This window comes from Rhipicephalus microplus, chromosome 7 (genome assembly GCF_043290135.1).
Source record: "Rhipicephalus microplus isolate Deutch F79 chromosome 7, USDA_Rmic, whole genome shotgun sequence".
Classification (NCBI taxonomy): domain Eukaryota; kingdom Metazoa; phylum Arthropoda; class Arachnida; order Ixodida; family Ixodidae; genus Rhipicephalus; species Rhipicephalus microplus.
Window position 1 is genome coordinate 142,804,058 of NC_134706.1, and position 14,189 is coordinate 142,818,246.

Below are 14,189 nucleotides of genomic sequence, written 5' to 3' on the forward strand. Positions count from 1 at the left end.
AGGATGGCCAAAAAGTCCCCTTCTAGAACTTTCGATGGTATCAAGTCGCACAGAAGGATGGCACGTTACCAGGCCCTGGTTAAGGAACTGCTGGCAAAGAGTGGCGCTACAGGAGATCATGGCGATGATGGAGCAGATCCACTGGTTGAAGACAGTCAGCCACACTCGGATGCGATCCAGCCCATTGACCCAAGAACTGCTATGGCGGAAGAACTCCAGACACTTGTTTCGAGGCCACCTCCCCAGTCTTTCCAAGCCTACAGACTGTGGGAAATCACTAAGCGTTTCCTCGATGGTGAACACGTGGGGTGTGCTCTGGAATCATACCTCGTTGAGGTTTTCACCGAAGTGAGAAGGGCCCCTAGTAAGCCAGGACCTCCTCATCCTGAGAGTCGTCGAAAAGAAAAACGACGAGAATATGCAATGTGCCAGGACCTGTTTAAACATAATAGGTCGCATTGCATCAGGAGCATCCTGGATGAAACGGGAAAAATCACAAGTTAATGACCCTTCTGCCTTCTTGGAGGAGTGGCGAGTGGTGTTGGAAACACCCCCCGGAGACGGCCTGTTGACAATGAGCCGAAGCGGAAGTGGGACGATCGATCCCCGATTTCTTATCACCGCACAAGATATAAAGTCGGCCATGCCATTACGAAACACAGCGTCGGGACCAGATGGATTTTCCGCCAAGCGGCTACACTCCTGTCCTATGATCCTCTTGAGGGTCTTGTGCAATCTTCTACTGATGCAAAAGCGGTTGCCTCAACTTCTTTGCAATGCACGGACGGTTTTCATACCGAAAGTGCCAGGAGCCTCAACTGCTGCACTACACAGGCCAATTACAGTATCCCACGTCCTTACGAGGCTGTTACATAAGGTCTTTGTACGCCGACTGATGGCCAGCGTGAAACTCAACTTTCGTCAAAGAGCTTTTCTACCGGTTGATAACTGCGCTGAAAACTTGCTCCTACTGCAGACCGTGATTGACGAGGCCAGGCACAAATTGAGACCCCTGGCAATGGCATCGGTGGATGTGGCGAAGGCGTTTGATCGAGTGGCCCACCCAGAGATCATTCAAGGTTTAAAAAGGAAGGGCATCGCTGGGGACTTTTGTGAATACATTGCCGATTTTCACTCAAGAGCGACTACTGTACTCACGTTTGAAGGCCACACCAAGGTTGCTCACCCTGCCAGAGGTGTGCGACAGGGGGACCCCCTAACGCCCCTTTTGTTCAATTTGGTGCTGGACGAGTTTTTTGAGGATCAGCCGGCCCGCCTTTGAGAGTGAAGGCCTGTCTGTCAATGCAATGGCCTTCGCAGATGACATCATATTGACCGCCAGCACCAAAGCTGGGCTTCAATGTCAGCTGAACTCGTCGAACAGGTACCTTAAGGAGCGTGGTCTGCAGGCCAATGCTGACAAGTCCAGAACCCTGACCATACTGCCGAGTGGTCGTGACAAGAAGGCCAAAGTGGACACTGAACACACTTACACGATTGGAGATAACCCCATCACTGTCACCTCCCATACTTGGTGTGGCAGTCCTTGGGGATTCGCTTTGACGGAACGCAGGCACCCAACAACACGGTAAGAGGAGATCTAAAAGTATAGCTGTTGCGGTTATCAAAAGCTCCTCTGAAACCGCAACAAAGAATGGTTGCCTTGCGGACGTACCTGATACCCAGGCTAATTCATCGGTTGGTCCTGGGACCTGTTTCCTCAAAGCTATTGAAGAGCCTCGATGCGATGGTGTGAGGGACAGTGAGAAAATGGTTGAATCTACCACAAGACGTGACACTCGCGTTCTTCTATGCGCCTATTCCAGAAGGCGGACTTGGCGTCATGTGCCTGAGGTCAGTGATTCCGGCCCTAAGATTGCGGCGGTTGAGGTCGTTGATACTTAGCAGCCACTTTCAATGCACGGTGGCTGCAGGTAAAGACTTCGTCAGACGCGCTATACGACAGGCCGAAGGCTTGGCGGTGTTTCGAGGCGACAACATTGACAGTTCTACGGCGTCGCGCAGGTTTTGGACACGTATCCTTCACCAGAGCTATGATGGCCGGCCACTGTCCCGATGTGCGGATGCGAAAGGGTCAACGGCGTGGATAGGGAAAGGCACCACATTTCTCAAGGGGAAGGAATATGTCGACCTCATAAAATTCCCATTGCCGCAATCCCCAACCTCACCCGCCTGAAGCGAGGACAAGACGTCTTAAAGAAGTGCCGGGCCGGATGTAATGCCGATGAGTCACTAGGACACGTACTGCAAAGGTGCCACCGTACCCACCACCAAAGGATTGCAAGGCATGACTGCATCCTTAGATACCTAGCCAAAAGGCTTAGAGAAAAGGAATGGCAAGTCTAAGAAGAGCCGCACTACCGGACCTCTCAAGGAAACAGGATTCCTGACCTTGTGTTGTCTAGGGACGGGCAGTGCGTGGTGTTAGACGTCCAGGTAGTGGGTACCAGGGTGGACCTGTCAGAAGCCCATGAAGCAAAAAGAAGAAAATACCTAATCCCCGACATGCTGATGCACATCACATCTGGGACGGGAGCAAGGTCTTATCCGACGGTCTCATCCATTACCTTGACATACCGAGGCACGTGGGCGTCCGAGTCTACAAGGATACTACTGGATCTGGGCCTTGGACGACAGGACATAAAAGTGGCAACCATAAGATGTCTCCAGGGAGGCCTGCGGGCCTTTCGGGTGCACCAAAGGTCGACGTCGGTGCGTAACAGATGCGACCAGCATGGGCTCGAGTAGCCAATTTCCAATGCTGCAAGCGCAGCAATGGCAGCTAAGCAAGCTGCCAAACGGGTTCCTCTGCCCTTTCAGAGCGGCAAGTTAACAGATATCTGAGGGCTTGCCTCACTCATGGAGTAGGTGCCCAATGATGATGTTAAAAAAATAGCCAAATGCCATGAATGGATTAACGCGCATGAATGGATTAACGAGATTCCCACTGTCCCTATCTACTACCATCATCGGCGTCCATGGCCTGCGGGCGGCCTTTTCGGCAGCAGCGAGCTTTTTCATCTTTTGCATCAGCAAAACTGTGAGTACAGCCCCAAATTTTTCTACTCCTCCTCTATCAGTGCTCCGGGTACCTCAGGAGACCGAAGACACAAAGTAAATCGGCCCAGAATTGGTGGAATCTACAAAACTTCGCGCCTTTGGCGCCTCCCTGGCAGCCATTACTCACCTTCGGGCAAAGCACCCTGAGATCGGCGAAATTGCATCGTTCTCGGTCATAAAAAGTTGACATACTGCTCCTGGGATGACCCAAAACCTCGCACGTGAAAAAAAAAAACGCGCTGAGGAAGCACAAGAGGTGTCTTTTTGCTGAAAAGCTGGTTTGTTTACATCGCGAAGCCCGCCTACATGGACGCCGCCATCTTGCTTGGGTGACCAGTGAGCGGGATAGGCTTCAAACGGAAAACAACCACAAACTATTTGCAACAAACGACTTCAAATTCATGCCGGAATTATTTTATTAATAATAGACGGCATTTTTGGAAGGGAGAAGTTGTTTCTCTGTAGTGGAAAGACTGTTGGCTCGGCTCCTCGCCTGTCTGAAGGCCGCCATCTTGGAAGAGACTGTTGCCTTCGAGTGAGAAAACAACAATAACTTTCGATCTACTGGACTGATTTTGAAAAATAAGGTACCATTGGATTCGGAAAAATACGATAATAGCCGCACGAAAAACATCGAAAGCGGTGTTGAACTGTAAGAGCACAAATTGTCATACATCAACAAGTGGCAGAAGCACATTGTTGCTCGACCTACAAACTGAAATCTGCTAAAATTAGCTGGAACCTTCCTAAATACTGTTGTTGACTTTCCTGGGCACTTGTGGCTATTTGGCCACAGTTTGAGGAAGTTTTGACGTTAACCATAACTCCTAGGGGCAAATCTACGACACACTGAGGCACCTTGACAATGGTGAACAAAGACTTCAGGAAAGAAGATTTTTGGGCCAAGGAAACCAAAGAAGAAATCAAGACACCAGGAAAATCAATGGAAGGAAGCCTGAAACCTGGAAAACAGGTTGCTCCGGCGTCAATGAAGACTAGAGAAGAAAAAGGACAAGGAAAGATCCCTGAACAGCTGAAAGCAAAGGATGACATCTCTCAAAGGGAGGGAGAAAAGCAAAAAGAGTCCACAAAGAAGAAAACAGGCAAAGTAAAACACGACAAAAGAACAGAAAAGCTGAGAGGAAGCCAGGACGATGTACAAGAGGAAACTGAAGATGAACTGAGTGGAGCAACACCCGGTCTTCATGAGCAAAAGCTCAGAGAAGATGAAACTCCCTGGTATGAGGCTTCAGATCATGAGGGCTCGGCTGAACCACACTCAGCAAAGGAGAAAAAACAAGGAACAGACAAGAACAACAGGAGTAAAAGCACGAAAAATTTGAAGAGAAATGAAAAAGAGGAAAAGACAGAAGCGGAAGATAGAGCAAAAGCCACCATGGAAAAAGCTGATCATCCAGTCCTGTCAAAGATGGCAAAGATAGACAGAGTTTTCACAAGAGCCTTGATGAAATTGTCAAGGATTAACAGTGACAACAACGAGGCAACTGACCAAATGAACACCCTTCTGTTAGAGTACACAAAAATCAAAACAATGACTTTAGAATTAAGCCATGAATTGGAATTTCAAAAAGGAAGAATTCAAGAGCTTGAGGAAGCTAGAAGAAAAGGAAGAAGCTATGCTGACATTTTGGGGGCTAGTCCAGAAAGGGATATTCAAAAACCCGAAGGGCCAAAGACTTCAGCCCTTATAGTCACATCAGCGAAAATTAAGAACAAAGAAATTGAACAAGCTTTGAAAAGTACATTTGACCCAGTAACTCTGGGGCTAACAGACCCGGCGCTTCGGCCTGGAAAAGAAGGAATAGTGGTCATCAGCACTTCCAAGGAAGGCATAGAAACCCGGCGAAAATCATCCAGGAAGACCCTGACCTTAAAGACCTTCAAGTAAAAAAACCCAAAGAGAGAAACCTCGAGGTTAAGGTTGTCGGCATTGATGACAACATGGACGTAAACAACCTCAGCGGAACAATCGTCAAGCAGAACAACTTAGACTGTGCACCAGCGGACATTGAAGTTAAAAGAACATAGAATGGAAAGAATGGGACCACGGCAATCTTGGCCTTGAACCATAAAGCTGTTCATGCGATAAAGAACAAGAACAGGCTGAGCATTAGGTGGACGAAATGCCTAGTCTATGACAACATACTCATTGCAAGATGCTTCAAATGTGCCTCATACGGACACATGAAGTCAGCATGCAAGGGGGGCAACGCATATTGCCACAACTGCGGACAACAGGGTCACGAATACCAGGATTGCTACGATGAAGCAAACAGTTGGATTTGCGAAAAAGAAAAAAAGGGAACTCCCGCAGAAAGAAAACACTCCATGATGTCCTGGAACTGCCTAGTTTATCAGGAAAGAGTAGCAGCGGAGAAGAAGAGGATTCTCCCTGAAATCAACTAAGCGAAACCATGGCTCCCCAACATAAAAAACGAATATCACGACAACAAAACAACACTATTAACAACACATCAACAGATACTATCAACGCCAATAATAACAAAAATACACTAACAATTATACAAGCCAACCTGGCAAGGTCATTTAAGGCCCCGCAATCACTAAGAAACCTTAACGACAAAGAAAAACATGATATCTCTGCGATTCAGGAACTGTATGTGTTAAATAATAAAATAATAGGTTTTGCAATTAAACATAAGATAATCGCACACAACAAAAACCCCAAGACTGCCGTAATAATACAAAACGAAAAGATAGCGGTGTTCCCAATTTTAATAGAGGAAAAAGTAATAGCAATAGTAGTTACTAAAGATAACAACAAATATTTAATCATAAACAGTTACAGTCCACCTAAAGAATCCATATCATATATTCTAAGTAAAATAGACAACGTTATCCAAGGTACAGCACATAACAAATTAATAATATTAGGAAACTCTAATGCTAAAAATAAAATATGGGGCAGCAAGACTTGTGATGAAAAGGGTGAAGATCTATCAGAATTTATTATTAGACATGATTTAGTATTAAAAAATGATAAGAATTCACCCCCTACATTCAAAACAGCAAGAGCAAAAGGATGGATTGATTTAACCATTGTAAATCAAGAACTAAAGGAAGACGTTCTGAATTGCCAGGTGCTAAAACATTTTAACAACAGTGATCATAGATATATATACACCAACATAAGCAAACCTGAAACCCAACCTGAATACGGCCTAACATTAAAAGGGAGGACAAAATTATTAGAGGACATAAAGCATGACTTGTGGTTTAGTGAAATACAAGACAAGATAACCAACAAAAATGACATCGAGAAAACAGTAAAGGAATTTCATAATAAAATACACTTTTTAAAAAATAGGAAAAAATAAAAAAATTCAAACAACAAGAAAAACTCATGGTGGTCCTAAGATTTAGAAATTCAACGTAAAAGAGTAACAGCACTTCGTAGAAGATACCAAAAGTGTAAAGGAGAAATGAGACCTGATTTTAAAAAGGCTTATTATTTGGAACATGACATTTACAACAACATGATAGAGAGTGCCAAAGACAAAAGTTGGCAAAAAGTTTGTGAAATGGTGAGGAAAAACCCATTCACCCTGCTATATAAAATAGCACGGGATCAAATTAAACAGAATAATATTAACGAGTATGAAAAAAGATGACGGTGAAATGACAAAATCATTGGAAGAAACAGTGCACTAGGTATTAAATAAATTGTATCCTATTGCAAACGAAGAAGACATTACGGAAACAGAAAAGGATAACCAAAGAAAGGAAACAGATCAGATATCAGGAACAAAAACACAAGACAAACTATTTACTCAACTAAAATTAAACATTATAATAACAAATCTACGTAAAGATGTTACACCAGGTCCAGATGATCTAAACACCATTTTAATTCAAGAAATATATAAAGCACATAAGAAATTCTTCCTAAACTTATACAATGCATGCCTTAAAAACGGATATTTCCCTAAAGAGTGGAAGTCATCAAAAGTTATACTTATCCCAAAGGAAAAATTTGAAGAAAAATCAGGAGTAAATAAATATAGACCTATAGCTATTAATTCAGTATTAGGAAAGATATTAGAAAAACTTCTGAAAGATTGTACATATCACTGCTTCGTTACAAGAAATTTATTACAGAAGCATCAGTATGGTTTCAAGCACAATACATCAACTACAATGGCCCTTCAAGAAATTAAGAAGAGAGTTATGCAGGCTAAAATGGACAGACAAAACATCTTAATTGTCTCATTAGATATTAAAAATGCCTTTAACTCGATTAGACCGACAATTGTCAAGAGAAAACTAGAAGAACTAAAATGCTATCAAAATATCACAGAATCAATCCACAATATTCTTATAGACCGCACAATCATCTATGAAAGTGAGAATGGAAAAATTGTTAAGCATTTAAAAATAGGATGTCCTCAGGGTTCTCCTTTCAGTCCACTTTTGTGGAACTTAACAATAGCAGATCTTCTTGAAATAAAATTGCCAAGCGATACACATATCCAATCTTTTGCTGACGATATAGTTTTAATAATTAAATTCAAATCTAGGAGTGACGCAGAGTATAAGGCAAACAAAGCCCTTAAAGTTATTCAACAATGGTCAAAAGACAAAGAAATAAATTTTAACCCAGAGAAGTCGCATTTCTTAGTAGTGGGTAAAAAATACGAGAGTCACCCACCACACCTAAAAATGGGTTCACAAAGAATTATAATGGTTAAAGAAATGAAGATTCTAGGAGTGATATTTGATAGCGCATTTTCTTTCGTACCGCACCTGCAATATGTTAGAGATAAAGTCATTGCATTAACCTATAAAATAAACAGAACATTTAAACAAGGAAACAATGACAACTCGAAACAATTAAGGAAAATATACGTCCAAGGTATTGAAAGAGTTATTGTGTATGCATCACCAGTTTGGTACACGAGAAAATGTATCATCCTCAAAAAGCTTAACGCAATACGAAGAATACCTTTACTAATGATCACAAAAGCATTTAAGACAACATCAAACATTGGACTAACGATATTAGCTAATGTACCGCCAGTCTACCTTACAATAGAAAAAGAAAACGAAATGCACCATATAATACATGGTCAGAAAAACTTTAAATGGAAAGATGAGTTTTTCACGAGGAATGAAATAATGGTAAAATATGATCTTTGGCAAGATCATCCAGCAGACAGAGTTGAGTACTGCTTTAGCAAAGAGGCAGATAACGCATTAAAGAATAAAATATACACAGACGGCTCCAAGGCACAAAATAACGTAGGAGCAGCATTTATAATATTAAATGAAGAAAACTGTATACTAGATAGTAAGCAATACAAACAACCACCCTACGCAAAAAATTTTGAAGCCGAAACAATAGCAATTCTGAAAACAATCAATTATACAAAAACATTCGAACACTCAAATAACTATCAACTATTCACGGATAGCCTGTCAGCTCTTCAAGCTATCAGTAACCCTGTAAACAATAATCACTTGATTCAACAGATCAAAAAAGAATTAGCAACTTTAAACTCGGAAATTAAATTAACATTCATTAAAGGACACACCGGAAATTATGGAAACGACTTAGCTGATGAACTAGCAAAGGAGGCTGCAAAACATGGTGAAGAAATAAAAATCCCAGTTACAAAAACAGTAATTAAAAGAGAACTTAAGGAAAATTTATCTCAGGAATGGAATAAAGTTTGGACAACAGAGGGTCAGAACAGCTACATATATCAATAGATTAAAAATATAAAACAAATACCTGATCACTTTCCAACCAATTTCTATACATCACAAGCACTTTCAGGCCACGGCCGATTTCCACATTAATTCGAAAGATTCAAAATACACGAAAGGAATACATGTCAGTGTAAAGCACGCGTTGAGTCATTTGATCATTTTTTGGAAACGTGTCCTATGGTAAGCTTCGAAAGAGCCAAAATGGAAGGAATACTTGGAAAACATTTATCTAAAAGAAAACCTGAAATTATTAGAAACAAAAAAAGAATAGCGATATTAGAAACAATGATTAAAAAAATTAATGAAAATATTTTACAGCTATAATCCCATGCCTTGACACAGCTCTTGAAATCCTAAGCGGCAGAATCTCCTTGCTGGAAAGCTGGAGGCCGAGTCTGCTTTCGGTGCTCAAGAGTCCAAGCACTATTTCAAAGCAAACATTAGTTCACAATATACACAAACAAAAAGCAGACGAAAAACAAACACAAAAAGGAGCAAAACATAACAAGGCACAAGCAAGCCCCAATAAGAAGAAAAAACTGTTCGTCAAGACGAAGACGAGAACCATGTAAAGAGTGTTCGTATGAATAAATCAACCCGCTGCCGTGGCTCTCCCTTAGCTGTGGTCGCCGATGATGGTGGGATCAATCTCTCTATTTCTTTTCTATTAACTATTTACCCTCCTTCCTCCAATTCCTTATTTCTCCTCTTCATCCCCATCTACCCCTTTCCCAAGCCTATAATTCCTCTCCTTCTACCTGTGATACCTTGGTGGTACAGGTTGGGCAATCTCTCTATGCCCTTCTCACATACTGTCCCTATCTACTGTGCTGTGCTGTGAGAGTGCGAAATTAAGTGCAATCGTATTCTGAATGTGCACAACAGGGGGAAAAGCACTGATACACACATTAAAGTTGCATCAAGACCGCTTCAGCCATGCCTAAAAAACACAAATTAGGCCAAAACAACTCAACCATCTCAGACAACAAAACAAAACACGAGAAAATCAAAAGATATGAGCACCCTGACAAATATCACAACACGAGAGAAGATAATGACACCGAAAATAAGGAGATCAATGTCACAGGTGTCCCCACTGATTATTGGTGGGGTGACACAGATGCAGAAACGCAGAGAAACGGAAAAAAGAAGAGAAAAATTGAAAGAATGAGACAGTATCATGCAGAACTAAGCAAGCATGTACATGACAGTTCTGAGTCAGATAGCGAGAATGAATCCTCAAGAAACGTGCACAACAAAGCAGACACAGAAAGGTCTCAAACCCTTGACACTCAAAAGCAGCAAGAGGAAAAAACAGAGACAGTCAGACAGCCTCCAGTAAATGAGACGCTGCAAGAGCAAAAAAAGCCTGCCATATCAGAACAAATAAATGGAAGTGAAACAGCATTCTATCAGGCACTCCTGGTTGCACAGCAACATGGTGCAGGTACAAACACATGCGAACAGCTAATGAAAGCATTTCAGGCAATTAAGACAAATCTTTTAGAGATAGCCTTGGACAACGCCTCAATGAGGGGCCAGCTGAGTGAACTGAAACCAAATAGCAAGATAACAGAACGCACTTATGCTAGTGTCCTACAACACAGTGATGAACAAGACAAAGTGAAGAAACCGGGGAAGCGATCGGTTTTGGTCATAAAACCCACAACAGGGGAAGTGACAACAAAAGAACTCAAGGAGAGAATTGTCAAGGATATTGATCCGGCAAAGTTAAAACTCACAGACGTGAAACTCAACGTAAATGACGCAGCTGTCACCATCAGCACCACAAATGGTGCAGCAATGACACAGTTAAAGGAATGTCTTAATAGACTCCCCGAAGCAAATGAAATGCAGATGTTTACACCTTCACCAAGACTTCCAACATTCAAAGTGGTTGGTATTGACTCAGACACAGCAAGGGACGATATCCCAGAGGAAATCCTAAATCAAAACAACATCACAGGACGCCCAGAGGAAATAACAATTGTGGCAGAATATATAAACCAGAAACGAAACAGAGTAAACATTTTGAAGACCTCCCCAGCTATATGGCGACAATTGAGGAATTTGTACACAGTTAATGTGGGATGGTCTCGTGCAGCCATCTATGACAATAACCACCCCCTCATCTGCTATTATTGTGCTAGTTTTGGACATCTTGCAAAAAATTGCAACAGGAGGCAGAGACGCTGCATAGAGTGTGCGGGCAACCATTGTATTGAAGAGTGCAGAGACAACTTTTCCCGGTGCACTGCTTAAGTTCGGGATCCGACGGTGCAGACGATCATTCAATCAGAGACCCAAACTGCCCGGTAGCCCAAGAGTGGCGTGAACGGGCAGAACGCAATTGGGAAGAGTAAAGTACAAAGTTTATTCTAAAACAACAATGATAAACGGACAAACATGCAAACCCCGCAAAAAAACACCTGTAACGTCAAAAATCCAAACAGCTCATCGGCAAGTATTAAAACAAACACAAGAATACACTCTCTCCGAATAATTCAAGTTAACTTAGCCCACTGCAGCAAAGCAAATGAAGTTCTTAACGTTCATCGAAACTGCAACTAATTCGATCTATCTATTCTCCAAGAACCTTATCATTATAAAAACAAAATAACTGGTTTCCCCCTTAAACACACAATTATAAGCCACAAAACGAACTGAAAAGTAGCAGTTATAATACATAATCCTAATATTCAAACGTTCCCTATATTATTCTTACCAAATGTTATAGTACTAAAAATATATTGGAATAAACAGGAAGTCCTAATTACAAATGTTTACGCACCACCTAAAGGAAATACTGAGAAGCTTTTAAATATAATTGAACCTATTACAGAAGAATCTAGGGACCAAATACTAATCGCAGGAGACTTCAATGCCTTTAACAAAATTTGGGGTGGGACTCAAAATAATGAACGAGGGGAATTATTATTTGAATTCATAATAGCACATAATCTTCAACTTTTAAACCTACCAAACTCACCACCTACATTCGAAACTAAAAACGGGAGAAGCTGGATAGATTTAACTTTCGCTTCTGCAGACCTCTATCCCAAAGTATATGAATGGCACATTAATGAAGAAGAAAATTCTAGCCACCATAGATATATCGAATATAACTTATTTAATGAAGCAGTAAAACAGGGAAAACGACTAACGCAAAATGGAGAGCACAAGCTACTTAAAGAATTAGAAAAAGACCCTTGGATGAAGGAAACAGCAGAATATGAAATTAACACTACTAGAAGATTGGAGTTTGTCACAAAGCACTTTTATGAAAAAATTAACAGATTAAAAAGAAATATTCGAAAAATATAAATAATTGTTCAAACACATATAATAAGTGGTGGACTGCAGAATTAGAAAGAGAGGAAACGAGTTAGGGCATTACGAAGACGTTTTCAAAAGGCAAGAGGAGAACAAAGAACTATATATCAAGAAAACTACCTTAAAAATCTTAAGAGTTATCAAGAACAAGTCAGTAAAGCTAGAGATGAATCCTGGAAAAATCTTTGCAGTACAGTAACAAAAAACAATCCATTCACACTCCCATACAAAATAGCAGCAGAAAAATTAAAAACACCCATTTTAATTAGGTCCATGCAATTATCCGGGAATAAACAAACGAAATCAATAGAAGAATCACTTACCTACATATTGGAAACTTTATTCCCCACGTTAACAGAAAGAACAAATGTAGAGGAAGAGATAAGATTAGGAAATACTGATAACGATAAACCTTTTACGGAGGAAGAAATAGATAATGTGGTGAATAACCTTCGCAAAAAAGTCGCAGTAGGCCCTGATAACTTATCTACGCAATTAATCCAGTGTCTTTATCTGAAACATAAAAAATTTTTTCTTAACATTTTCAATGCTGCATTAAAGCTAGGACACTTCCCGTCAGTTTGGAAGAACTCTAAAATAATACTAATACCAAAAAAGGAACTGGACATACATAATCCAAAACCACAACATTACAGACCGCTGGCAATTAATTCCATACTAGGAAAAGTGTTAGAAAAGCTTCTTAATGATAGAATATACTATTTTTTATATGTAAACAATTTTTCCCAAGAAACCAGTTTGGATTTACCCACAGCACATCAGCGACAGATGCTCTAGAAGAAATATCAAACACTATTACCAGCAACACAACATGCAAATCAATTCTAATCTCATTAGATATTAGGAATGCTTTTAATCATATACAACCAAAACATATTAAAGAATACTTCGAAAGGGTTGAGTGTCCAAGCGATATTGGCACCCTAGCACTGAACACATTAATGAATAGAGTTATTTCCTACACCACACCACACTTAAACATTGAAAAGAATCTCAAACAAGGCTCTCCACAGGGCTCGCCACTAAGCCCACTTTTTTGGAACATAACAATTTCAGACTTACTTCAAACAGATTTCCCCGAAAATACAAAAATTCAAGCGTTTGCAGATGACATAACAATTATAATACAAGGACCCACTCGCAAAGTAATTGAAGACACAGCAAATCAAGCTTTAAAAATAATACAACAATGGGCAGAAAAGAAAACAGTGACCTTCAACTTGGCGAAAAGTAAGTTTCTAATTATAGGAAAACATTATCAAAACAGACCACCAATTATTAAACTAGGAGAAAAGAAAATACAATGTTCCAATAACCTAAAAATTTTAGGAGTTACATACGATAGTAAACTCTCATTCCTCCCACATTTGGATGAAATTAAACACAAGGTTAATAAGTTAACATCTAATCTAGCTCGATTTTCTGGCAATGCATGGGGCATGTCAAGCAAACAAATACGGGATATATATATTAGAGCTACAGAAAGAATGATCACATACACAGTACCGGCATGGTATAGACCACACCCACATATTCTACGTAAACTACAAGCAATTCAACGTATACCACTTATCAAAATAACAAAAGCCTTTCGCACAACTTCAAACATAGTATTGCCGGTTATTGCAAATGTCCCGCCGGTACACCTAACAATAGAGAAGGAAATCAAAATATATTGAATCCTCCACAATAAAGAGACATTCACATGGGAAGACAAGATAATCAATAGTGAGGACATATCCAATAAATATGACATAAGGAGTACACATCCTGCAGATAGAGTGGCTATACCAACAAAATCATTAAAATCAAACTCAATCAAAAACTTGATATACACGGATGGATCTAAAACAGATAAAACTACAGGAGCGGCATTCGTTCACATGGATAATAATAATAAAATTATTAACACATGACAATATGCGTTACCAACATACAGCTCAAATTTTGAAGCAGAGGCAGTGGCCATAATTAAAGCACTTCAATACATCAAAGACTTGCAA